This window comes from Gadus morhua, chromosome 1, assembly GCF_902167405.1.
Source record: "Gadus morhua chromosome 1, gadMor3.0, whole genome shotgun sequence".
NCBI lineage: Eukaryota > Metazoa > Chordata > Actinopteri > Gadiformes > Gadidae > Gadus > Gadus morhua.
The window spans coordinates 21,412,872-21,436,532 of record NC_044048.1 but is presented as its reverse complement, the minus strand read 5'-3'; the positions used below and the strand labels follow the sequence as shown (position 1 = coordinate 21,436,532).

General features: G+C 42.9%; 18 non-coding genes across 18 annotated transcripts; 1 reads left to right on the top strand and 17 right to left on the bottom strand.

Annotated features, from left to right (window-relative positions):
* Positions 1-5,556: 5,556 nt before the first annotated feature.
* On the top strand, positions 5,557-5,630 carry trnat-agu (transfer RNA threonine (anticodon AGU)). The gene has a single exon. It is a non-coding gene; the product is annotated as a tRNA-Thr (tRNA).
* Positions 5,631-7,356: 1,726 nt separating this feature from the next.
* trnat-agu (transfer RNA threonine (anticodon AGU)) lies at positions 7,357-7,430 on the bottom strand. Its single transcript has one exon. It is a non-coding gene; the product is annotated as a tRNA-Thr (tRNA).
* Positions 7,431-8,275: 845 nt separating this feature from the next.
* On the bottom strand, positions 8,276-8,349 carry trnat-ugu (transfer RNA threonine (anticodon UGU)). Its single transcript has one exon. It is a non-coding gene; the product is annotated as a tRNA-Thr (tRNA).
* Positions 8,350-9,187: 838 nt separating this feature from the next.
* Positions 9,188-9,261, bottom strand: trnat-agu (transfer RNA threonine (anticodon AGU)). The gene has a single exon. It is a non-coding gene; the product is annotated as a tRNA-Thr (tRNA).
* An 835-nt stretch (positions 9,262-10,096) lies between these two features.
* On the bottom strand, positions 10,097-10,170 carry trnat-agu (transfer RNA threonine (anticodon AGU)). The gene has a single exon. It is a non-coding gene; the product is annotated as a tRNA-Thr (tRNA).
* Positions 10,171-11,014: 844 nt separating this feature from the next.
* Positions 11,015-11,088, bottom strand: trnat-agu (transfer RNA threonine (anticodon AGU)). Its single transcript has one exon. It is a non-coding gene; the product is annotated as a tRNA-Thr (tRNA).
* An 837-nt stretch (positions 11,089-11,925) lies between these two features.
* Positions 11,926-11,999, bottom strand: trnat-agu (transfer RNA threonine (anticodon AGU)). Its single transcript has one exon. It is a non-coding gene; the product is annotated as a tRNA-Thr (tRNA).
* Positions 12,000-12,375: 376 nt separating this feature from the next.
* On the bottom strand, positions 12,376-12,449 carry trnat-agu (transfer RNA threonine (anticodon AGU)). Its single transcript has one exon. It is a non-coding gene; the product is annotated as a tRNA-Thr (tRNA).
* An 831-nt stretch (positions 12,450-13,280) lies between these two features.
* On the bottom strand, positions 13,281-13,354 carry trnat-agu (transfer RNA threonine (anticodon AGU)). Its single transcript has one exon. It is a non-coding gene; the product is annotated as a tRNA-Thr (tRNA).
* An 844-nt stretch (positions 13,355-14,198) lies between these two features.
* Positions 14,199-14,273, bottom strand: trnat-agu (transfer RNA threonine (anticodon AGU)). Its single transcript has one exon. It is a non-coding gene; the product is annotated as a tRNA-Thr (tRNA).
* Positions 14,274-15,117: 844 nt separating this feature from the next.
* Positions 15,118-15,192, bottom strand: trnat-agu (transfer RNA threonine (anticodon AGU)). The gene has a single exon. It is a non-coding gene; the product is annotated as a tRNA-Thr (tRNA).
* An 837-nt stretch (positions 15,193-16,029) lies between these two features.
* On the bottom strand, positions 16,030-16,103 carry trnat-agu (transfer RNA threonine (anticodon AGU)). The gene has a single exon. It is a non-coding gene; the product is annotated as a tRNA-Thr (tRNA).
* Positions 16,104-16,947: 844 nt separating this feature from the next.
* On the bottom strand, positions 16,948-17,021 carry trnat-agu (transfer RNA threonine (anticodon AGU)). The gene has a single exon. It is a non-coding gene; the product is annotated as a tRNA-Thr (tRNA).
* Positions 17,022-19,272: 2,251 nt separating this feature from the next.
* On the bottom strand, positions 19,273-19,346 carry trnat-agu (transfer RNA threonine (anticodon AGU)). The gene has a single exon. It is a non-coding gene; the product is annotated as a tRNA-Thr (tRNA).
* An 837-nt stretch (positions 19,347-20,183) lies between these two features.
* trnat-agu (transfer RNA threonine (anticodon AGU)) lies at positions 20,184-20,257 on the bottom strand. Its single transcript has one exon. It is a non-coding gene; the product is annotated as a tRNA-Thr (tRNA).
* An 834-nt stretch (positions 20,258-21,091) lies between these two features.
* Positions 21,092-21,165, bottom strand: trnat-agu (transfer RNA threonine (anticodon AGU)). Its single transcript has one exon. It is a non-coding gene; the product is annotated as a tRNA-Thr (tRNA).
* An 844-nt stretch (positions 21,166-22,009) lies between these two features.
* trnat-agu (transfer RNA threonine (anticodon AGU)) lies at positions 22,010-22,083 on the bottom strand. Its single transcript has one exon. It is a non-coding gene; the product is annotated as a tRNA-Thr (tRNA).
* An 844-nt stretch (positions 22,084-22,927) lies between these two features.
* On the bottom strand, positions 22,928-23,001 carry trnat-agu (transfer RNA threonine (anticodon AGU)). Its single transcript has one exon. It is a non-coding gene; the product is annotated as a tRNA-Thr (tRNA).
* Positions 23,002-23,661: the final 660 nt, after the last annotated feature.

Here is a 23,661-nt window from a genome sequence, read left to right as displayed (position 1 = left end):
TGATGACCTTCATCCTCCTGATCAGAAACCCTTCCTTCTGAGAGCCAGGATCAGGAGCAAACTGAAGCGCTTCAGAAACATCAAACTAAAGGAATAAACTGAACCATGACAGATATAACAAACTAAAGGAACAAACTGAACCGTTACAGAAACATCAAACCAAAGGAATAAACTGAACCATGACAGAACGTTCAAACTACTGGAATTAACTGATAAAATCCAAATGATAAAAGTAAAAATCAGCTGGTACACAATGCGGCAGCTAGACTGCTGACCAGAACGAGAAAGTTTGATCATATCACACCTATTCTCGCCTCTCTGCACTGGCTACCAATAACTTTCAGATCAGACCTTAAGGTGCTACTGCTAACCTATAAAGCCATGCATGGATTATCTCCATCCTACCTGAAGGACCTGATCATTCCTTATAGTCCTTCTCTCTGTCCCTCCGGTCTTCGGGAACTGGCCTTCTTTCATTGCCGAAGGTTAAAGATAAATCGGCTGGACAGAGAGCGTTTGCCTATCGAGCCCCCTTCCTATGGAATAGGCTGCCACCGGTGATCAGGGAAGCTGACTCTGTGGAGCTATTCAAAGGAAAGCTCAAAACACACCTCTACAATCTTGCATTTGGAGTGTAAAAACGACAGATGCGAAGTGAAGACCACTCTGTTAGTTTGTGCTTTTGTTAATACAGTATACATTCCCACTATGTACTTTCCGTTCTAATTCACTATTCTGTCTGTTCTAGCGTGTTGCGTTGACTGGACTGGATGCCTGGACTCTCCTCATGGTTAACCGGTCAGCACCCCATCACCATTTTAAGATGATGTGCATGTATTTACCTCTATGTCAATTGTGGCACCCATTGCACTCCTGACCATCCCTGGAAAAGGGATCCCCTACAAGGCGTTTCATCTCAAGATTTCTTCCTTGCTGATTTCAAGGGACAGAACCATGACCATGACAGAAACATCAAACCAAAGGAATAAACTGAACCGTTGCATAAATATCAAACTAAAGGAACAAACTCAACCGTTACAGAAACATCAAACTAAAGGAAGGATAAAGTTAATGTTATATAACCAGCACGGTACTTGATGGATGAGGATACAGTCGATATTATATTACTCTGAAAATAGAGGTGATTAGGAAGGAGCCCATGATTATAGGGCCATCAGAGCGCTGCTACACAGCGAGCACTGTTCAGGGTTCTGCTGATCTGAGCCCAGAGCTAAATCAGGCCTGAGTCTGAAGGGACGAAAACAAACAACACTCGCTCTTTGTTTCCTGGGGAGGCGCGTCGACGTGGGGGCCAGCAGAGAAGGGGCCGGGGGGGGACCAGACCCTGTGTTACAGCACGGGGGGATACTCACACACATACAGACTCACACAGACTCACACACACACATACCTAGACACACAAACACACAGACACACAGACTCACACAGACTCACACACACACATACCTAGACACACAAACACACAGACACACACAGACTCACACACACACACACACACACACACACACACACATACCTAGACACACATGCAGACACACACACACACAGACTCACACACAGATTTACACACACACACACACACACACACACACACACACCCACCCACCCACCCACACACACACACACACACACACACACACACACACACACACACACTTGCAGACTCACACACACAGAAACACCCACCCACACATACCAGTAACAGTACACGCACCACACAAACACACACACACTCTCCCACACTTGTTGTCACACCGTATGCTGTGGCTACTGCCAGTATATTATGGGATGTTGGCCTTCCTCTGTGTGCTAAATAAACAGATAAGTGGCCACAGATCAGATGTCCTCCCGGCTGGCTGCCATGACAACCAGAAACTGTTAAAATACTGCGTTGAAAGAATTGGGCTGGTTAAAGTTATTTGGATAATATCATCAACTATTCATGAGTATGAAAATATTATTCATGATCAGATGTCCGATGAGTCAGTTTCAGAACAAGGCTTGTGTTTAGAAAAGATGGCTTCCACTTTTCCTTCTATAATAAAGTGAGTTTGGAAAGAGAGGTAGAGCAAGGATAGTGTGGAAGAACGACGTAGAAGAGATAGTGGAGACGAGTGGAAAGTGTGCGAGGACGGCGGCCCTGGAGAGAGAGGGTTGGAGATATTTGGTTTTTTAATCGTATAAGGCAACCCTCTCCCCCAGAGGACGCTACCTTATGATGACGAATAGTAAAGTGATGCTTATCGTGTCTTATCTTAACTGTAAGATAAGACAGGTTTGAGGTATTGCTGGGTAGCATCTAGGGCTGGCCCGAATTATTGGAATACTCGAATACTCGTTCGGAAAATTAGTATTCGAAGCTTAAATCAGTATTCGGAGCTTCTTTTTTTTTTTTTTCACGTACGTGACGTTACCAGAGCGAGGGAGCTAAACTATAAGCGTCAGCGACACCAAGCAGAGAAGCGAGAGGTGGAGGAAGAATAGATATCTTGTTTCCCTTTACTTTATAACACAACATTAGCGGGATCTCTGGAGGAAAAGTAATACTTAGCGAAATGCTAACCTTAGCTTAGTTGTTTGTTTACGTTCGCTGTACAGCGCCTCGCCAATCAACTGTGAATGGCTTGCTGCATAGCGTGAGCGTCTTGGGAATACCCGGTCAATATAATGGATATAATATGGACACATAAGACAATCAATATTCGGTATTTGTTATGGATTTATTGTACAAATTCCCTGAAAAGATGCACGTTCCAGGATGAATTGAAAAGCTCCCGTAAGGGCTGAGATGGCAGAGAACAGCTGATTTGGAACGGAGCAACAGCTGTTCGCTTTCACGGGGAAAAACTAAGGAACCTCAACCTACTGAGGCCTACTAATTAACGTTCAAAAGCTATTAAATCTTCAACAAAATATGCAGATACTGTCAAAATCGGTTCCAGGGAGTATATAGGGATTATTAATGTTGTTTTTGATGGTGTTTTTTTCTGGAACGAGTATTCGAATATTCGCTCGGAAAAACCAACGAGTATTCGAAGCCTGAAAAATGGCATTCGGGCCAGCCCTAGTAGCATCATGCTATAGCGACGGTTCAGAATAGAGGAGCAGTTGTTAATTGTTTACCGCAGCTGGGATGTCTCTAGTCCGTCTCTACCTCTGTTCCAAAGCAATCTAGCGCTAAGGCTAACGCTATAACGCTGTCACTGTGTGTGCCCATGTATTTGAGTATGTGCGTTTGGTTGTGTGTGCGTGTTTGTTTGCATATGTCCCGAGTTGTGGATGTTTGGTGTCTGCGTGTATCCGTTTGTGTATGTTTGCCTGAGTGTGTGTGTGCGTGTTTGAGTGTGTGTGTGAGTCGTGATGAGTGGTGACTAACTAGTATTTTTATTTGTTTAACTTTGCGTTGACATGCTCTGTAAGCGTGAATGATTTCCTCAGGGAAGAAGGAGAGTTTTAAACAGACTGTTACCTCCCGGACTCGGACGGGTCAGCGATGTGTTCTCACCCCCTCACCCTCTCACCCTCCAGCTCACCCTCTCACCCATCACTGAAAGCAAAGGAGAGAGAGAGAGAGAGAGAGAGAGAGAGAGAGAGAGAGAGAGAGAGAGAGAGAGAGAGAGAGAGAGAGAGAGAGAGAGAGAGAGAGAGAGAGAGAGAGAGAGAGAGAGAGAGAGAGAGAGAGAGAGAGAGAGAGAGAGAGAGAGAGAGAGAGAGAGAGAGAGAGAGAGAGAGAGAGAGAGAGAGAGAGAGAGAGAGAGAGAGAGAGAGTCCTTTAAAGCAGAGAGCTGGTCTGGATCATCAGACCAGCTGTGATGCTCAACGTTCCTGTCAACTGGCCACCGGCTCACACACACACACACACACACACACACACACACACAGAGGGTGTTTCAAGGCTTGGCAGGGTACTGTACAGCAGACGGTTGCCCTCCGCTGTGAGAGCCCCTATAGAGAGACTCATGTAAATAACATGGACCGAGCCAAATCATTACGCTTTAATGACGTGTGCTTGGTATCCAAGTGTTTGCCTTAGTGTGCCACTGAGTGTTGGGGGGGGTTGTGTGTGTGTTTCTATACAAAGGTGTGTGCGTGTGTGTCATCAAGCCCAGGTGTATGTGTATTTATTTGCACACACCTGAAATGTGTGTATGCCCCAGTTTTCTGTGTGTGTGTGTGTGTCTGTGTGAGAGTGTTTGTGTGTGTGTGTGTGTGTGTGTGTGTGTGTGTGTGTGTGTGTGTGTGTGTGTGTGTGTGTCCCAGTAGGTGTGTGTGTGTGTGTAGGTGTGTGCGTGTGTGTGTGAGTCTGTGTGTGTGTATCTATCTGTCAAAGTAGGTGTGTGTGTGTGTGTGTGTGTATGTGTATGTGTGTGTGTGTGTTTGTGTGTGTAGTAGGTGTGTGAGCAGGATGGTGTACATTCCTCAGGCGTCTGACAGAGCTCAGCCTCCTTTGTCTCAGCGTGCTGCAAAATAACCTGCTGAGTCAATATTATTACTGAGGGTGTGTGTGTGTGTGTGTGTGTGTGTGTGCATGTGCATTCAACTGTATGTGTGGTTGTGTTTGTGAGCATGTGTATGTTTACCTGTATGGGTCTGTATGGGTGTTTGTGTGTGTGTGTTTGTGTGTGTGTGTGTGTGTGTCTACCGGGTGGGTTTGTGTGTGTGTGTGTGTGTGTGTGTGTATGTTTGTGTGTCTGTTTGTGTAGGGGTGTGTGTGTGTAGAGGTCTGTGTGTTTCTGTGTGTGTGCAATAGAGAAATAGCGAATATACAACGCATCCTCCGACCAGCAGGGGGGCGATAGAACCTGCATGAGAGGAGAGAGGTCGAGAGTCTGAGGAGAGAGGAGGTCTGAGGAGAGAGGTCTGAGGGTCTGAGGAGAGAGGTCTGAGGAGAGAGGAGGTCTGAGGAGAGAGGATGTCTGAGGAGAGAAGAGGTCTGAGGAGAGAGGTCTGAGGAGAGAGGAGGTCTGAGGAGAGAGGTCTGAGGGGGAAGTACGCCCACCATAGCAAATCCACAGGATCCACTGTGTCTTTTTATGAGCAGGTCAGAGGTCAACATTTGAACAACAAATAAGATTTTGTTTCCACACATGGTAATAATTAACCAGGGGCATAAAACAGAGCTATACATAACCCTATAAGCTATAAGACTCTGCGCCAGTGCCCACTTATCTACAACTGTTAAAACAGCACAATAACAACCGGACTGCTATGAAGTTTGATAGTTTGTTAGTTTGATAGTTTGGTACTCGCCTTAACACTAAATTATTCGGGGTAAACAACATAAATGTATGAATCCATTTGAATGCAGTCTGCTACAATGTGTAAATGATTAATTTAACATCAGTGTACTTTCTTTCTCCTGAGAAGATCCACGTCTTATTGAGCATTGGACTGCTGTATGTCGCCGCTGCTGGGACACAGTCACACGTGGACAACATTCTGTTCAGCGTCGACTGCACGACGATGATGTTTACCTGTCCCCCGCCCACTACCTCACAGCTCTATATACTGCCACACCAGTAATACCAGTAGGTAGGTGCTGTGGCTTAGATGGTTAAAGCGCCTGTCTAGTAAACAGGAGATCCTGGGTTCGAATCCCAGCAGCGCCTTTTGTGTGGAGGATGATGTTGATCCAATATGTCTATGACTTAATTGCATCCTGTAACTGCTGCTTGTCCTTCAAGTATTACAGGAAATCACCTGCCTGGGTCAACACTGTGTATGTGCCCGCATCCCAACGCCCGTCTCTTGTGGAGGATGCTTACTGACGTCCAGAAAATACTAACAGATTCAAATACGCATGTATTTTACAACGTTTAGCGAAGCTCCAGCTAACAGGTTGCCTAGCGGAATGCTTCAAATTCGTTTCTAAAACATCTTTTGTACTTAGAGATTGAATAAAAACACAAATGCAGCTTTAATCGTTAGTAACAGAAGTAATGACAAATGGTGCATGTATGTTCCCAAACAGACAACGTCAAAAGATTAATCAGGCATTAAACAGGTATTTTAACCATCTAAGCCACAGGGCCCCATCTGAGTCCATTTGATTAATTAGTGCAAATACACTGATCAGGCGTGGCTAAACCCGACTGATGAGTTCATTGTTGGATCAGGAAGATAATCTTGAACCAATTCGATTGTCAATGTGAGCATAGTTAGCTAGACTTGTGCTAGCCCCACTGCTGATGCTATTGAGGAAGTTTGACTTAGCTGAACGCTAACAGCTAAGTTTTAAAGGGCCCCTATTCTACCACCTGGAGAGATGTTGATACCATTTCAAATTCCAGCCATTTGAGATGGATGATGGATCATCATGATCAGGAAACCCCTCCACTGTTGGAGGGCCTGGCTAATCATGCTACCACACTTTGGCAGTATTGATAATGTAGCATGTTATATTCCCATTCTGTTTCAGAGCTTTACCTTTAGGCAAATCTATTCTAAAACCAAAAAAAGCAAACCCAAAAACCGAATCAAAGTAGGAAATGCTAACCCTAAAACCAAACCCTAGAACCAAAAACCAAACACAAATAGAAAACTCTGTCCCTAAAGCAACCCCCTTACCAAAAACCAAAACCAAAACATAATACAATTGGAAATCCTAACAGTAAAACCAAACCTAAGAACCAGAAACAAAAAACCTCAAAAATAAGTAAACCCTAAATTAAAATACAACCCTTAACCGTGAGCATAACCCTAACACCAATTGTCCATCCCTCAATCAAGTTGGACACACAAGCAAACATGACCCCATCAAGAATCACTTCATTGCAAACTGTCGATCAAAGATCTCCATCACATATTTATTAAGAGTTTCAAAGAGATGTTTGATGGTCGTCAGTCAGGGATCAGGGTAAACCCCTTTACCTTTACTGTGTGCTGCATCTCCTCTAAATGGCTCTGCAGGGATTCACTTTACCTCTAGGGAAAACTATCCTAAAACCAAAAACAGCAAACCCTCAAACCGAATCAAACTAGGAAACGCTAACCCTAAAACCAAACCCTAGAACCAAAAACCAAGCAAAAATAGAAAACCCCGTCCCTAAAGCAACACCCTTACCAAAAGCCAAAACCAAAACATAATACAATTGGAAACTCAAACAGTAAATCCAACCCTAAGAACCAGAAACCAAACCCTAAAACCTTAGAAATTAGGAAACCCTGAACTAAAATCCAACCCTTAAACCTAAACCCTTAACACCAATTGGCCACCCCTCATTTCAAGTTGGACGCACATGCAAATGTGATCAATCAAGGTGAGATGTTTGATGGTCGCCAGTCAGGAATCACGGTGAACCCCTTTACCTTTTCTGTGTGCTGCATCTCCTCTAAAGGCTCTGCTAGGATTTGAACCCAGGATCTCCTGTTTACTAGACAGGCACTTTAACCATCTAAGCCACAGTGCCCCATGTATAATGAAAAGTATATTTGATTTATTAGTGCAAAACACACTGACCAGGCTTGGCTCAACCCAACTGGTGAGTCCATTGTAGGATCAAGAAGATGTTTTGGAACCAATACAATTGCCAATTTGAGCATAGTTAGCTACATTTGTGCTAGCCCCAATGCTGCTGTTGCTGGGGAAATATAGCTTAGCTCAACGATAACGGCTAACTGTTAAAGGGCCCCATTCTACCACCTGGAGGGAAGATGATACCATTTCAAAATCCAGCCATTTGTGATGGATGATGGATCATCATGATGATATAAACCTTTCTTTGCCAGAGGAAACGCATCCAGTGTTGGAGGGCCTTGCTAATAATGCTATCACACTGTTGTATGTATTGATAACGTAGCGTGACGTAACGTAAACTTCCATTCTTTTTCAGAGCTTTACCTTTGGGGAAAACTATCCAAAAATGTAAAACAGCAAACCCTCAAACCGAATCAAAATAGGAAACGCTAACCCTAAAGCCCAAACCCTAGAACCAAAAACCAAGCAAAAATAGAAAACCCCGTCCCTAAAGCAACACCCTTACCAAAAGCCAAAACCAAAACATAATACAATTGGAAACTCAAACAGTAAAACCAACCCTAAGAACCAGAAACCAAACCCTAAAACCTTAGAAATTAGGAAACCCTGAACTAAAATCCAACCCTTAAACCTAAACCCTTAACACCAATTGGCCACCCCTCATTTCAAGTTGGACACACATGCAAATGTGATCAATCAAGGTGAGATGTTTGATGGTCGCCAGTCAGGAATCACGGTGAACCCCTTTACCTTTTCTGTGTGCTGCATCTCCTCTAAAGGCTCTGCTTGGATTCGAACCCAGGATCTCCTGTTTACAAGACAGGCGCCTTAACCAACTAAGCCACAGTGCCCCATGTTTAATGACAATTATATTTGATTTATTAGTGCAAAATACACTGACCAGGCGCGGCTCAACCCAACTGGTGAGTCCATTGTAGGATCAGGAAGATGTTTTGGAACCAATACAATTGCCAATTTGAGCATAGTTAGCTACATTTGTGCTAGCCCCACTGCTGCTGTTGCTGGGGAAATATAGCTTAGCTCAACGATAACGGCTAACTGTTAAAGGGCCCCATTCTACCACCTGGAGGGAAGTTGATACCATTTCAAAATCCAGCCATTTGTGATGGATGATGGATCATCATGATGATATAAACCTTTCTTTGCCAGAGGAAACGCATCCAGTGTTGGAGGGCCTTGCTAATAATGCTATCACACTGTTGTATGTATTGATAACGTAGCGTGACGTAACGTAAACTTCCATTCTTTTTCAGAGCTTTACCTTTGGGGAAAACTATCCAAAAATGTAAAACAGCAAACCCTCAAACCGAATCAAAATAGGAAACGCTAACCCTAAAGCCAAACCCTAGAACCAAAAACCAAGCAAAAATAGAAAACCCCGTCCCTAAAGCAACACCCTTACCAAAAGCCAAAACCAAAACATAATACAATTGGAAACTCAAACAGTAAAACCAACCCTAAGAACCAGAAACCAAACCCTAAAACCTTAGAAACTAGGAAACCCTGAACTAAAATCCAACCCTTAAACCTAAACCCCAATTGGCCACCCCTCATTTCAAATTGGACGCACATGCAAATATGATCAATCAAGGTGAGATGTTTGATGGTCGCCAGTCAGGAATCACTGGTGAACCCCTTTACCTTTTCTGTGTGCTGCATCTCCTCTAAAGGCTCTGCTGGGATTCGAACCCAGGATCTCCTGTTTACTAGACAGGCACTTTAACCATCTAAGCCACAGTGCCCCATGTTTAATGACAATTATATTTGATTTATTAGTGCAAAACACACTGACCAGGCGTGGCTCAACCCAACTGGTGAGTCCATTGTAGGATCAGGAAGATGTTTTGGAACCAATACAATTGCCAATTTGAGCATAGTTAGCTACATTTGTGCTAGCCCCACTGCTGCTGTTGTGGGAAATATAGCTTAGCTCAACGATAACGGCTAACTGTTAAAGGGCCCCATTCTACCACCTGGAGGGAAGTTGATACCATTTCAAAATCCAGCCATTTGTGATGGATGATGGATCATCATGATGATATAAACCTTTCTTTGCCAGAGGAAACGCATCCAGTGTTGGAGGGCCTTGCTAATAATGCTATCACACTGTTGTATGTATTGATAACGTAGCGTGACGTAACGTAAACTTCCATTCTTTTTCAGAGCTTTACCTTTGGGGAAAACTATCCAAAAATGTAAAACAGCAAACCCTCAAACCGAATCAAAATAGGAAACGCTAACCCTAAAACCAAACCCTAGAACCAAAAACCAAGCAAAAATAGAAAACCCCGTCCCTAAAGCAATACCCTTACCAAAAGCCAAAACCAAAACATAATACAATTGGAAACTCAAACAGTAAAACCAACCCTAAGAACCAGAAACCAAACCCTAAAACCTTAGAAATTAGGAAACCCTGAACTAAAATACAACCCTTAAACCTAAACCCCAATTGGCCACCCCTCATTTCAAATTGGACGCACATGCAAATGTGATCGATCAAGGTGAGATGTTTGATGGTCTCCAGTCAGGAATCACGGTGAACCCCTTTACCTTTTCTGTGTGCTGCATCTCCTCTAAAGGCTCTGCTGGGATTCGAACCCAGGATCTCCTGTTTACTAGACAGGCGCTTTAACCATCTAAGCCACAGTGCCCCATGTTTAACGACAATTATATTTGATTTATTAGTGCAAAACACACTGACCAGGCGTGGCTCAACCCAACTGGTGAGTCCATTGTAGGATCAGGAAGATGTTTTGGAACCAATACAATTGCCAATTTGAGCATAGTTAGCTACATTTGTGCTAGCCCCACTGCTGCTGTTGCTGGGGAAATATAGCTTAGCTCAACGATAACGGCTAACTGTTAAAGGGCCCCATTCTACCACCTGGAGGGAAGTTGATACCATTTCAAAATCCAGCCATTTGTGATGGATGATGGATCATCATGATGATATAAACCTTTCTTTGCCAGAGGAAACGCATCCAGTGTTGGAGGGCCTTGCTAATAATGCTATCACACTGTTGTATGTATTGATAACGTAGCGTGACGTAACGTAAACTTCCATTCTTTTTCAGAGCTTTACCTTTGGGGAAAACTATCCAAAAATGTAAAACAGCAAACCCTCAAACCGAATCAAAATAGGAAACGCTAACCCTAAAGCCAAACCCTAGAACCAAAAACCAAGCAAAAATAGAAAACCCCGTCCCTAAAGCAACACCCTTACCAAAAGCCAAAACCAAAACATAATACAATTGGAAACTCAAACAGTAAAACCAACCCTAAGAACCAGAAACCAAACCCTAAAACCTTAGAAATTAGGAAACCCTGAACTAAAATCCAACCCTTAAACCTAAACCCTTAACACCAATTGGCCACCCCTCATTTCAAATTGGACGCACATGCAAATGTGATCAATCAAGGTGAGATGTTTGATGGTCGCCAGTCAGGAATCACGGTGAACCCCTTTACCTTTTCTGTGTGCTGCATCTCCTCTAAAGGCTCTGCTGGGATTCGAACCCAGGATCTCCTGTTTACTAGACAGGCGCTTTAACCATCTAAGCCACAGTGCCCCATGTTTAATGACAATTATATTTGATTTATTAGTGCAAAACACACTGACCAGGCGTGGCTCAACCCAACTGGTGAGTCCATTGTAGGATCAGGAAGATGTTTTGGAACCAATACAATTGCCAATTTGAGCATAGTTAGCTACATTTGTGCTAGCCCCACTGCTGCTGTTGCTGGGGAAATATAGCTTAGCTCAACGATAACGGCTAACTGTTAAAGGGCCCCATTCTACCACCTGGAGGGAAGTTGATACCATTTCAAAATCCAGCCATTTGTGATGGATGATGGATCATCATGATGATATAAACCTTTCTTTGCCAGAGGAAACGCATCCAGTGTTGGAGGGCCTTGCTAATAATGCTATCACACTGTTGTATGTATTGATAACGTAGCGTGACGTAACGTAAACTTCCATTCTTTTTCAGAGCTTTACCTTTGGGGAAAACTATCCAAAAATGTAAAACAGCAAACCCTCAAACCGAATCAAAATAGGAAACGCTAACCCTAAAGCCAAACCCTAGAACCAAAAACCAAGCAAAAATAGAAAACCCCGTCCCTAAAGCAACACCCTTACCAAAAGCCAAAACCAAAACATAATACAATTGGAAACTCAAACAGTAAAACCAACCCTAAGAACCAGAAACCAAACCCTAAAACCTTAGAAATTAGGAAACCCTGAACTAAAATCCAACCCTTAAACCTAAACCCCAATTGGCCACCCCTCATTTCAAATTGGACGCACATGCAAATGTGAACGATCAAGGTGAGATGTTTGATGGTCGCCAGTCAGGAATCACGGTGAACCCCTTTACCTTTTCTGTGTGCTGCATCTCCTCTAAAGGCTCTGCTGGGATTCGAACCCAGGATCTCCTGTTTACTAGACAGGCGCTTTAACCATCTAAGCCACAGTGCCCCATGTTTAACGACAATTATATTTGATTTATTAGTGCAAAACACACTGACCAGGCGTGGCTCAACCCAACTGGTGAGTCCATTGTCCCGTCCCTAAAGCAATACCCTTACCAAAAGCCAAAACCAAAACATAATACAATTGGAAACTCAAACAGTAAAACCAACCCTAAGAACCAGAAACCAAACCCTAAAACCTTAGAAATTAGGAAACCCTGAACTAAAATACAACCCTTAAACCGAAACCCTTAACACCAATTAGCCACCCCTCATTTCAGGTTGGACGCATGTGCAAATGTGATCAATGAGATGTTTGATGGTCGCCAGTCAGGAATCATGGTGAACCCCTTTACCTTTTCTGTGTGCTGCATCTCCTCTAAAGGCTCTGCTGGGATTCGAACCCAGGATCTCCTGTTTACTAGACAGGCGCTTTAACCATCTAAGCCACAGTGCCCCATGTTCAATAACAATTATATTTAATTTATTAGTGCAAAACACACTGACCAGGCGTGGCTCAACCCAACTGGTGAGTCCATTGTAGGATCAGGAAGATGTTTTGGAACCAATACAATTGCCAATTTGAGCATAGTTAGCTACATTTGTGCTAGCCCCACTGCTGCTGGGGAAATATAGCTTAGCTCAACGATAACGGCTAACTGTTAAAGGGCCCCATTCTACCACCTGGAGGGAAGTTGATACCATTTCAAAATCCAGCCATTTGTGATGGATGATGGATCATCATGATGATATAAACCTTTCTTTGCCAGAGGAAACGCATCCAGTGTTGGAGGGCCTTGCTAATAATGCTATCACACTGTTGTATGTATTGATAACGTAGCGTGACGTAACGTAAACTTCCATTCTTTTTCAGAGCTTTACCTTTGGGGAAAACTATCCAAAAATGTAAAACAGCAAACCCTCAAACCGAATCAAAATAGGAAACGCTAACCCTAAAACCAAACCCTAGAACCAAAAACCAAGCAAAAATAGAAAACCCCGTCCCTAAAGCAACACCCTTACCAAAAGCCAAAACCAAAACATAATACAATTGGAAACTCAAACAGTAAAACCAACCCTAAGAACCAGAAACCAAACCCTAAAACCTTAGAAATTAGGAAACCCTGAACTAAAATACAACCCTTAAACCTAAACCCCAATTGGCCACCCCTCATTTCAAATTGGACGCACATGCAAATGTGATCAATCAAGGTGAGATGTTTGATGGTCGCCAGTCAGGAATCACGGTGAACCCCTTTACCTTTTCTGTGTGCTGCATCTCCTCTAAAGGCTCTGCTGGGATTCGAACCCAGGATCTCCTGTTTACTAGACAGGCACTTTAACCATCTAAGCCACAGTGCCCCATGTTTAATGACAATTATATTTGATTTATTAGTGCAAAACACACTGACCAGGCGTGGCTCAACCCAACTGGTGAGTCCATTGTAGGATCAGGAAGATGTTTTGGAACCAATACAATTGCCAATTTGAGCATAGTTAGCTACATTTGTGCTAGCCCCACTGCTGCTGTTGCTGGGGAAATATAGCTTAGCTCAACGATAACGGCTAACTGTTAAAGGGCCCCATTCTACCACCTGGAGGGAAGTTGATACCATTTCAAAATCCAGCCATTTGTGATGGATGATGGATCATCATGATGATATAAACCTTTCTTTGCCAGAGGAAACGCATCCAGTGTTGGAGGGCCTTGCTAATAATGCTATCACACTGTTGTATGTATTGATAACGTAGCGTGACGTAACGTAAACTTCCATTCTTTTTCAGAGCTTTACCTTTGGGGAAAACTATCCAAAAATGTAAAACAGCAAACCCTCAAACCGAATCAAAATAGGAAACGCTAACCCTAAAACCAAACCCTAGAACCAAAAACCAAGCAAAAATAGAAAACCCCGTCCCTAAAGCAACACCCTTACCAAAAGCCAAAACCAAAACATAATACAATTGGAAACTCAAACAGTAAAACCAACCCTAAGAACCAGAAACCAAACCCTAAAACCTTAGAAATTAGGAAACCCTGAACTAAAATCCAACCCTTAAACCTAAACCCTTAACACCAATTGGCCACCCCTCATTTCAAGTTGGACGCACATGCAAATGTGATCAATCAAGGTGAGATGTTTGATGGTCGCCAGTCAGGAATCACGGTGAACCCCTTTACCTTTTCTGTGTGCTGCATCTCCTCTAAAGGCTCTGCTGGGATTCGAACCCAGGATCTCCTGTTTACTAGACAGGCAGCTTTAACCATCTAAGCCACAGTGCCCCATGTTTAATGACAATTATATTTGATTTATTAGTGCAAAACACACTGACCAGGCGTGGCTCAACCCAACTGGTGAGTCCATTGTAGGATCAGGAAGATGTTTTGGAACCAATACAATTGCCAATTTGAGCATAGTTAGCTACATTTGTGCTAGCCCCACTGCTGCTGTTGCTGGGGAAATATAGCTTAGCTCAACGATAACGGCTAACTGTTAAAGGGCCCCATTCTACCACCTGGAGGGAAGTTGATACCATTTCAAAATCCAGCCATTTGTGATGGATGATGGATCATCATGATGATATAAACCTTTCTTTGCCAGAGGAAACGCATCCAGTGTTGGAGGGCCTTGCTAATAATGCTATCACACTGTTGTATGTATTGATAACGTAGCGTGACGTAACGTAAACTTCCATTCTTTTTCAGAGCTTTACCTTTGGGGAAAACTATCCAAAAATGTAAAACAGCAAACCCTCAAACCGAATCAAAATAGGAAACGCTAACCCTAAAACCAAACCCTAGAACCAAAAATCAAGCAAAAATAGAAAACCCCGTCCCTAAAGCAACACCCTTACCAAAAGCCAAAACCAAAACATAATACAATTGGAAACTCAAACAGTAAAACCAACCCTAAGAACCAGAAACCAAACCCTAAAACCTTAAAAATTAGGAAACCCTGAACTAAAATCCAACCCTTAAACCTAAACCCTTAACACCACTTGGCCACCCCTCATTTCAAGTTGGACGCACATGCAAATGTGATCAATCAAGGTGAGATGTTTGATGGTCGCCAGTCAGGAATCACGGTGAACCCCTTTACCTTTTCTGTGTGCTGCATCTCCTCTAAAGGCTCTGCTGGGATTCGAACCCAGGATCTCCTGTTTACTAGACAGGCAGCTTTAACCATCTAAGCCACAGTGCCCCATGTTTAATGACAATTATATTTGATTTATTAGTGCAAAACACACTGACCAGGCGTGGCTCAACCCAACTGGTGAGTCCATTGTAGGATCAGGAAGATGTTTTGGAACCAATACAATTGCCAATTTGAGCATAGTTAGCTACATTTGTGCTAGCCCCACTGCTGCTGTTGCTGGGGAAATATAGCTTAGCTCAACGATAACGGCTAACTGTTAAAGGGCCCCATTCTACCACCTGGAGGGAAGTTGATACCATTTCAAAATCCAGCCATTTGTGATGGATGATGGATCATCATGATGATATAAACCTTTCTTTGCCAGAGGAAACGCATCCAGTGTTGGAGGGCCTTGCTAATAATGCTATCACACTGTTGTATGTATTGATAACGTAGCGTGACGTAACGTAAACTTCCATTCTTTTTCAGAGCTTTACCTTTGGGGAAAACTATCCAAAAATGTAAAACAGCAAACCCTCAAACCGAATCAAAATAGGAAACGCTAACCCTAAAACCAAACCCTAGAACCAAAAACCAAGCAAAAATAGAAAACCCCGTCCCTAAAGCAACACCCTTACCAAAAGCCAAAACCAAAACATAATACAATTGGAAACTCAAACAGTAAAACCAACCCTAAGAACCAGAAACCAAACCCTAAAACCTTAGAAATTAGGAAACCCTGAACTAAAATCCAACCCTTAAACCTAAACCCCAATTGGCCACCCCTCATTTCAAGTTGGACGCACATGCAAATGTGATCAATCAAGGTGAGATGTTTGATGGTCGCCAGTCAGGAATCACGGTGAACCCCTTTACCTTTTCTGTGTGCTGCATCTCCTCTAAAGGCTCTGCTGGGATTCGAACCCAGGATCTCCTGTTTACTAGACAGGCACTTTAACCATCTAAGCCACAGTGCCCCATGTTTAAAGACAATTATATTTCATTTATTATTGCAAAACACACTGACCAGGCGTGGCTCAACCCAACTGGTGAGTCCATTGTAGGATCAGGAAGATGTTTTGGAACCAATACAATTGCCAATTTGAGCATAGTTAGCTACATTTGTGCTAGCCCCACTGCTGCTGTTGCTGGGGAAATATAGCTTAGCTCAACGATAACGGCTAACTGTTAAAGGGCCCCATTCTACCACCTGGAGGGAAGTTGATACCATTTCAAAATCCAGCCATTTGTGATGGATGATGGATCATCATGATGATATAAACCTCTCTTTGCCAGAGGAAACGCATCCAGTTTTGGAGGGCCTTGCTAATAATGCTATCACACTATTGTATGTATTGATAACGTAGCGTGACGTAACGTAAACTTCCATTCTTTTTCAGAGCTTTACCTTTGGGGAAAACTATCCAAAAATGTAAAACAGCAAACCCTCAAACCGAATCAAAATAGGAAACGCTAACCCTAAAACCAAACCCTAGAACCAAAAACCAAGCAAAAATAGAAAACCCCGTCCCTAAAGCAACACCCTTACCAAAAGCCAAAACCAAAACATAATACAATTGGAAACTCAAACAGTAAAACCAACCCTAAGAACCAGAAACCAAACCCTAAAACCTTAGAAACTAGGAAACCCTGAACTAAAATCCAACCCTTAAACCTAAACCCTTAACACCAATTGGCCACCCCTCATTTCAAGTTGGACGCACATGCAAATGTGATCAATCAAGGTGAGATGTTTGATGGTCGCCAGTCAGGAATCACGGTGAACCCCTTTACCTTTTCTGTGTGCTGCATCTCCTCTAAAGGCTCTGCTGGGATTCGAACCCAGGATCTCCTGTTTACTAGACAGGCACTTTAACCATCTAAGCCACAGTGCCCCATGTTTAATGACAATTATATTTGATTTATTAGTGCAAAACACACTGACCAGGCGTGGCTCAACCCAACTGGTGAGTCCATTGTAGGATCAGGAAGATGTTTTGGAACCAATACAATTGCCAATTTGAGCATAGTTAGCTACATTTGTGCTAGCCCCACTGCTGCTGTTGCTGGGGAAATATAGCTTAGCTCAACGATAACGGCTAACTGTTAAAGGGCCCCATTCTACCACCTGGAGGGAAGTTGATACCATTTCAAAATCCAGCCATTTGTGATGGATGATGGATCATCATGATGATATAAACCTTTCTTTGCCAGAGGAAACGCATCCAGTGTTGGAGGGCCTTGCTAATAATGCTATCACACTGTTGTATGTATTGATAACGTAGCGTGACGTAACGTAAACTTCCATTCTTTTTCAGAGCTTTACCTTTGGGGAAAACTATCCAAAAATGTAAAACAGCAAACCCTCAAACCGAATCAAAATAGGAAACGCTAACCCTAAAACCAAACCCTAGAACCAAAAACCAAGCAAAAATAGAAAACCCCGTCCCTAAAGCAACACCCTTACCAAAAGCCAAAACCAAAACATAATACAATTGGAAACTCAAACAGTAAAACCAACCCTAACTGTACGTCCACACCAAGAGCGACCATAGCGTCAAAGACGCTTTGGTCGCTCACAAAGTTTCGCTGCGAATTTTTCTGTTCGCTTTGGTCGCTCAAGTCGCTCATGACGTACAATTCAATTATGCAGACGCATTTAAAGGAGCCGTATGCGTTTAGTAGGCCCTACAGACAGCCATATCAAATAGTGAACTCTCCCATACACCTTGGCCATATTGCCGAGACGGTTTTGCTTGTTCGATAAAGTGCTTCGACAACAAGTAGGACAGTGATTCCCCCCAATATAAAAAAAATCCTAAAATGTAGGCTAATTACAACCGAGAACAAAAAACCCTGCGTGCTGTAGTAGTTAAAATATGTTTCACCGATCTGGATCTGCAAATCATGATCTGCACTCATTCGTCGCATTCAAAACAAATAGACATTAGCGCACATGGCTAATTTGCATACGTGCACAGGACTGGTTGGCTCCGCAAGGCAAATAATGGAACATATCTATCTATCTAGGCCTTTCTGTCTATCTATCTATCAACGCGTGTCTAGTTTTAATGTGATGTATTGTGTGTATGTCCAGTCAGACTTGTTCTGTGTGGTCTTGTAGGCTACTGTCCTGTGTGGGACGAACCACCGAAATGGATTCCCGACGATTTGTGTCGTTTGGTATTAATAAAGACTTGACTATCTATCTATCTAGACTATTTAATTAAAAATTATTCACCTCAGGCTCCGTGAATAGTGGGGAATAGAGGGATAAATGACAAGGGATAAATCTCTTGTCTTTTATCCCTCTATTCCCCACTATTCACGGAGCCTGAGGTGTGAGCCTCGTCTTGTCGATTAGTTTGTTTATGTGACGATTTCAAAAACTTTTTTGGTTTTGTTTAAAGCATGCTACACGCGATTGGTTGGTTAGATTGGTGGCATGTAGAGCAAATTATAATGATTCCCGCTTAAATACGAACGTTCTAGATATAGCCTATAAATACTCCCGCTTATCATCACTTGATATCCAAACCACTATGGCGTTTCGATCTCTGAACTGAAAAAGGGTGGGTTCGTACAACACCGGGTGCCCAGTTACAGCCGCGATTACTACTTCAGCCGACATTTTGTTCAGTGAGTGAATAAAGGTAGGTAGGAACCAAAGTGCCTGCCGATGTTCCCTGGGATCCACGCAAGCGAAGAGCGTCTACATTCCGATTGGCTGTCAGTGTTTGGTCGCTGAAGCGAATAATAGTAATTTGCATAAAGTTAAAAAGTTTTCAACTTCTTTTTGACGCTCTGGTCGCTCAACTTTGGCCGCTGGTAGCGTTGGTCGCTTTGGTCGCTTTGGTCGCTCTTGCCCATAGAAAGTGAATGACTTCCGGCGATTTGGTCGCTCAATTCGCTTCTGGTGTGGACGGACAGTAAGAACCAGAAACCAAACCCTAAAACCTTAGAAACTAGGAAACCCTGAACTAAAATCCAACCCTTAAACCTAAACCCTTAACACCAATTGGCCACCCCTCATTTCAAGTTGGACGCACATGCAAATGTGATCAATCAAGGTGAGATGTTTGATGGTCGCCAGTCAGGAATCACGGTGAACCCCTTTACCTTTTCTGTGTGCTGCATCTCCTCTAAAGGCTCTGCTGGGATTCGAACCCAGGATCTCCTGTTTACTAGACAGGCACTTTAACCATCTAAGCCACAGTGCCCCATGTTTAATGACAATTATATTTGATTTATTAGTGCAAAACACACTGACCAGGCGTGGCTCAACCCAACTGGTGAGTCCATTGTAGGATCAGGAAGATGTTTTGGAACCAATACAATTGCCAATTTGAGCATAGTTAGCTACATTTGTGCTAGCCCCACTGCTGCTGTTGCTGGGGAAATATAGCTTAGCTCAACGATAACGGCTAACTGTTAAAGGGCCCCATTCTACCACCTGGAGGGAAGTTGATACCATTTCAAAATCCAGCCATTTGTGATGGATGATGGATCATCATGATGATATAAACCTTTCTTTGCCAGAGGAAACGCATCCAGTGTTGGAGGGCCTTGCTAATAATGCTATCACACTGTTGTATGTATTGATAACGTAGCGTGACGTAACGTAAACTTCCATTCTTTTTCAGAGCTTTACCTTTGGGGAAAACTATCCAAAAATGTAAAACAGCAAACCCTCAAACAGAATCAAAATAGGAAACGCTAACCCTAAAACCAAACCCTAGAACCAAAAACCAAGCAAAAATAGAAAACCCCGTCCCTAAAGCAACACCCTTACCAAAAGCCAAAACCAAAACATAATACAATTGGAAACTCAAACAGTAAAACCAACCCTAAGAACCAGAAACCAAACCCTAAAACCTTAGAAATTAGGAAACCCTGAACTAAAATCCAACCCTTAAACCTAAACCCCAATTGGCCACCCCTCATTTCAAATTGGACGCACATGCAAATGTGATCAATCGAGGTGAGATGTTTGATGGTCGCCAGTCAGGAATCACGGTGAACCCCTTTACCTTTTCTGTGCGCTGCATCTTCTCTAAAGGCTCTGCTGGGATTTGAACCCAGGATCTCCTGTTTACTAGACAGGCGCTTTAACCAACTAAGCCACAGTGCCCCATGTTTAATGAAAAGTATATTTGATTTATTAGTGCAAAACACACTGACCAGGCGTGGCCCAACCCAACTGGTGAGTCCATTGTAGGATCAGGAAGATGTTTTGGAACCAATACAATTGCCAATTTGAGCATAGTTAGCTACATTTGTGATAGCCCCAATGCTGCTGTTGCTGGGGAAATATAGCTTAGCTCAACGATAACGGCTAACTGTTAAAGGGCCCCATTCTACCACCTGGAGGGAAGTTGATACCATTTCAAAATCCAGCCATTTGTGATGGATGAATCATCATGATGATATAAACCTTTCTTTGCCAGAGGAAACGCATCCAGTTTTGGAGGGCCTTGCTAATAATGCTATCACACTGTTGTATGTATTGATAACGTAGCGTGACGTAACGTAAACTTCCATTCTTTTTCAGAGCTTTACCTTTGGGGAAAACTATCCAAAAATGTAAAACAGCAAACCCTCAAACCGAATCAAAATAGGAAACGCTAACCCTAAAACCAAACCCTAGAACCAAAAACCAAGCAAAAATAGAAAACCCCGTCCCTAAAGCAACACCCTTACCAAAAGCCAAAACCAAAACATAATACAATTGGAAACTCAAACAGTAAAACCAACCCTAAGAACCAGAAACCAAACCCTAAAACCTTAGAAATTAGGAAACCCTGAACTAAAATACAACCCTTAAACCTAAACCCCAATTGGCCACCCCTCATTTCAAATTGGACGCACATGCAAATGTGATCAATCAAGGTGAGATGTTTGATGGTCGCCAGTCAGGAATCACGGTGAACCCCTTTACCTTTTCTGTGTGCTGCATCTCCTCTAAAGGCTCTGCTGGGATTCGAACCCAGGATCACCAGTTTACTAGACAGGCACTTTAACCATCTAAGCCACAGTGCCCCATGTTTAATGACAATTATATTTGATTTATTAGTGCAAAACACACTGACCAGGCGTGGCTCAACCCAACTGGTGAGTCCATTGTAGGATCAGGAAGATGTTTTGGAACCAATACAATTGCCAATTTGAGCATAGTTAGCTACATTTGTGCTAGCCCCACTGCTGCTGTTGCTGGGGAAATATAGCTTAGCTCAACGATAACGGCTAACTGTTAAAGGGCCCCATTCTACCACCTGGAGTGAAGTTGATACCATTTCAAAATCCAGCCATTTGTGATGGATGATGGATCATCATGATGATATAAACCTTTCTTTGCCAGAGGAAACGCATCCAGTGTTGGAGGGCCTTGCTAATAATGCTATCACACTGTTGTATGTATTGATAACGTAGCGTGACGTAACGTAAACTTCCATTCTTTTTCAGAGCTTTACCTTTGGGGAAAACTATCCAAAAATGTAAAACAGCAAACCCTCAAACCGAATCAAAATAGGAAACGCTAACCCTAAAGCCAAACCCTAGAACCAAAAACCAAGCAAAAATAGAAAACCCCGTCCCTAAAGCAACACCCTTACCAAAAGCCAAAACCAAAACATAATACAATTGGAAACTCAAACAGTAAAACCAACCCTAAGAACCAGAAACCAAACCCTAAAACCTTAGAAATTAGGAAACCCTGAACTAAAATCCAACCCTTAAACCTAAACCCTTAACACCAATTGGCCACCCCTCATTTCAAGTTGGACGCACATGCAAATGTGATCAATCAAGGTGAGATGTTTGATGGTCGCCAGTCAGGAATCACGGTGAACCCCTTTACCTTTTCTGTGTGCTGCATCTCCTCTAAAGGCTCTGCTGGGATTCGAACCCAGGATCTCCTGTTTACTAGACAGGCGCTTTAACCATCTAAGCCACAGTGCCCCATGTTTAAAGACAATTATATTTCATTTATTATTGCAAAACACACTGACCAGGCGTGGCTCAACCCAACTGGTGAGTCCATTGTAGGATCAGGAAGATGTTTTGGAACCAATACAATTGCCAATTTGAGCATAGTTAGCTACATTTGTGCTAGCCCCACTGCTGCTGTTGCTGGGGAAATATAGCTTAGCTCAACGATAACGGCTAACTGTTAAAGGGCCCCATTCTACCACCTGGAGGGAAGTTGATACCATTTCAAAATCCAGCCATTTGTGATGGATGATGGATCATCATGATGATATAAACCTTTCTTTGCCAGAGGAAACGCATCCAGTGTTGGAGGGCCTTGCTAATAATGCTATCACACTGTTGTATGTATTGATAACGTAGCGTGACGTAACGTAAACTTCCATTCTTTTTCAGAGCTTTACCTTTGGGGAAAACTATCCAAAAATGTAAAACAGCAAACCCTCAAACCGAATCAAAATAGGAAACGCTAACCCTAAAACCAAACCCTAGAACCAAAAACCAAGCAAAAATAGAAAACCCCGTCCCTAAAGCAACACCCTTACCAAAAGCCAAAACCAAAACATAATACAATTGGAAACTCAAACAGTAAAACCAACCCTAAGAACCAGAAACCAAACCCTAAAACCTTAGAAACTAGGAAACCCTGAACTAAAATCCAACCCTTAAACCTAAACCCTTAACACCAATTGGCCACCCCTCATTTCAAGTTGGACGCACATGCAAATGTGATCAATCAAGGTGAGATGTTTGATGGTCGCCAGTCAGGAATCACGGTGAACCCCTTTACCTTTTCTGTGTGCTGCATCTCCTCTAAAGGCTCTGCTGGGATTCGAACCCAGGATCTCCTGTTTACTAGACAGGCACTTTAACCATCTAAGCCACAGTGCCCCATGATTAATGACAATTATATTTGATTTATTAGTGCAAAACACACTGACCAGGCGTGGCTCAACCCAACTGGTGAGTCCATTGTAGGATCAGGAAGATGTTTTGGAACCAATACAATTGCCAATTTGAGCATAGTTAGCTACATTTGTGCTAGCCCCACTGCTGCTGTTGCTGGGGAAATATAGCTTAGCTCAACGATAACGGCTAACTGTTAAAGGGCCCCATTCTACCACCTGGAGGGAAGTTGATACCATTTCAAAATCCAGCCATTTGTGATGGATGATGGATCATCATGATGATATAAACCTTTCTTTGCCAGAGGAAACGCATCCAGTGTTGGAGGGCCTTGCTAATAATGCTATCACACTGTTGTATGTATTGATAACGTAGCGTGACGTAACGTAAACTTCCATTCTTTTTCAGAGCTTTACCTTTGGGGAAAACTATCCAAAAATGTAAAACAGCAAACCCTCAAACCGAATCAAAATAGGAAACGCTAACCCTAAAACCAAACCCTAGAACCAAAAACCAAGCAAAAATAGAAAACCCCGTCCCTAAAGCAACACCCTTACCAAAAGCCAAAACCAAAACATAATACAATTGGAAACTCAAACAGTAAAACCAACCCTAAGAACCAGAAACCAAACCCTAAAACCTTAG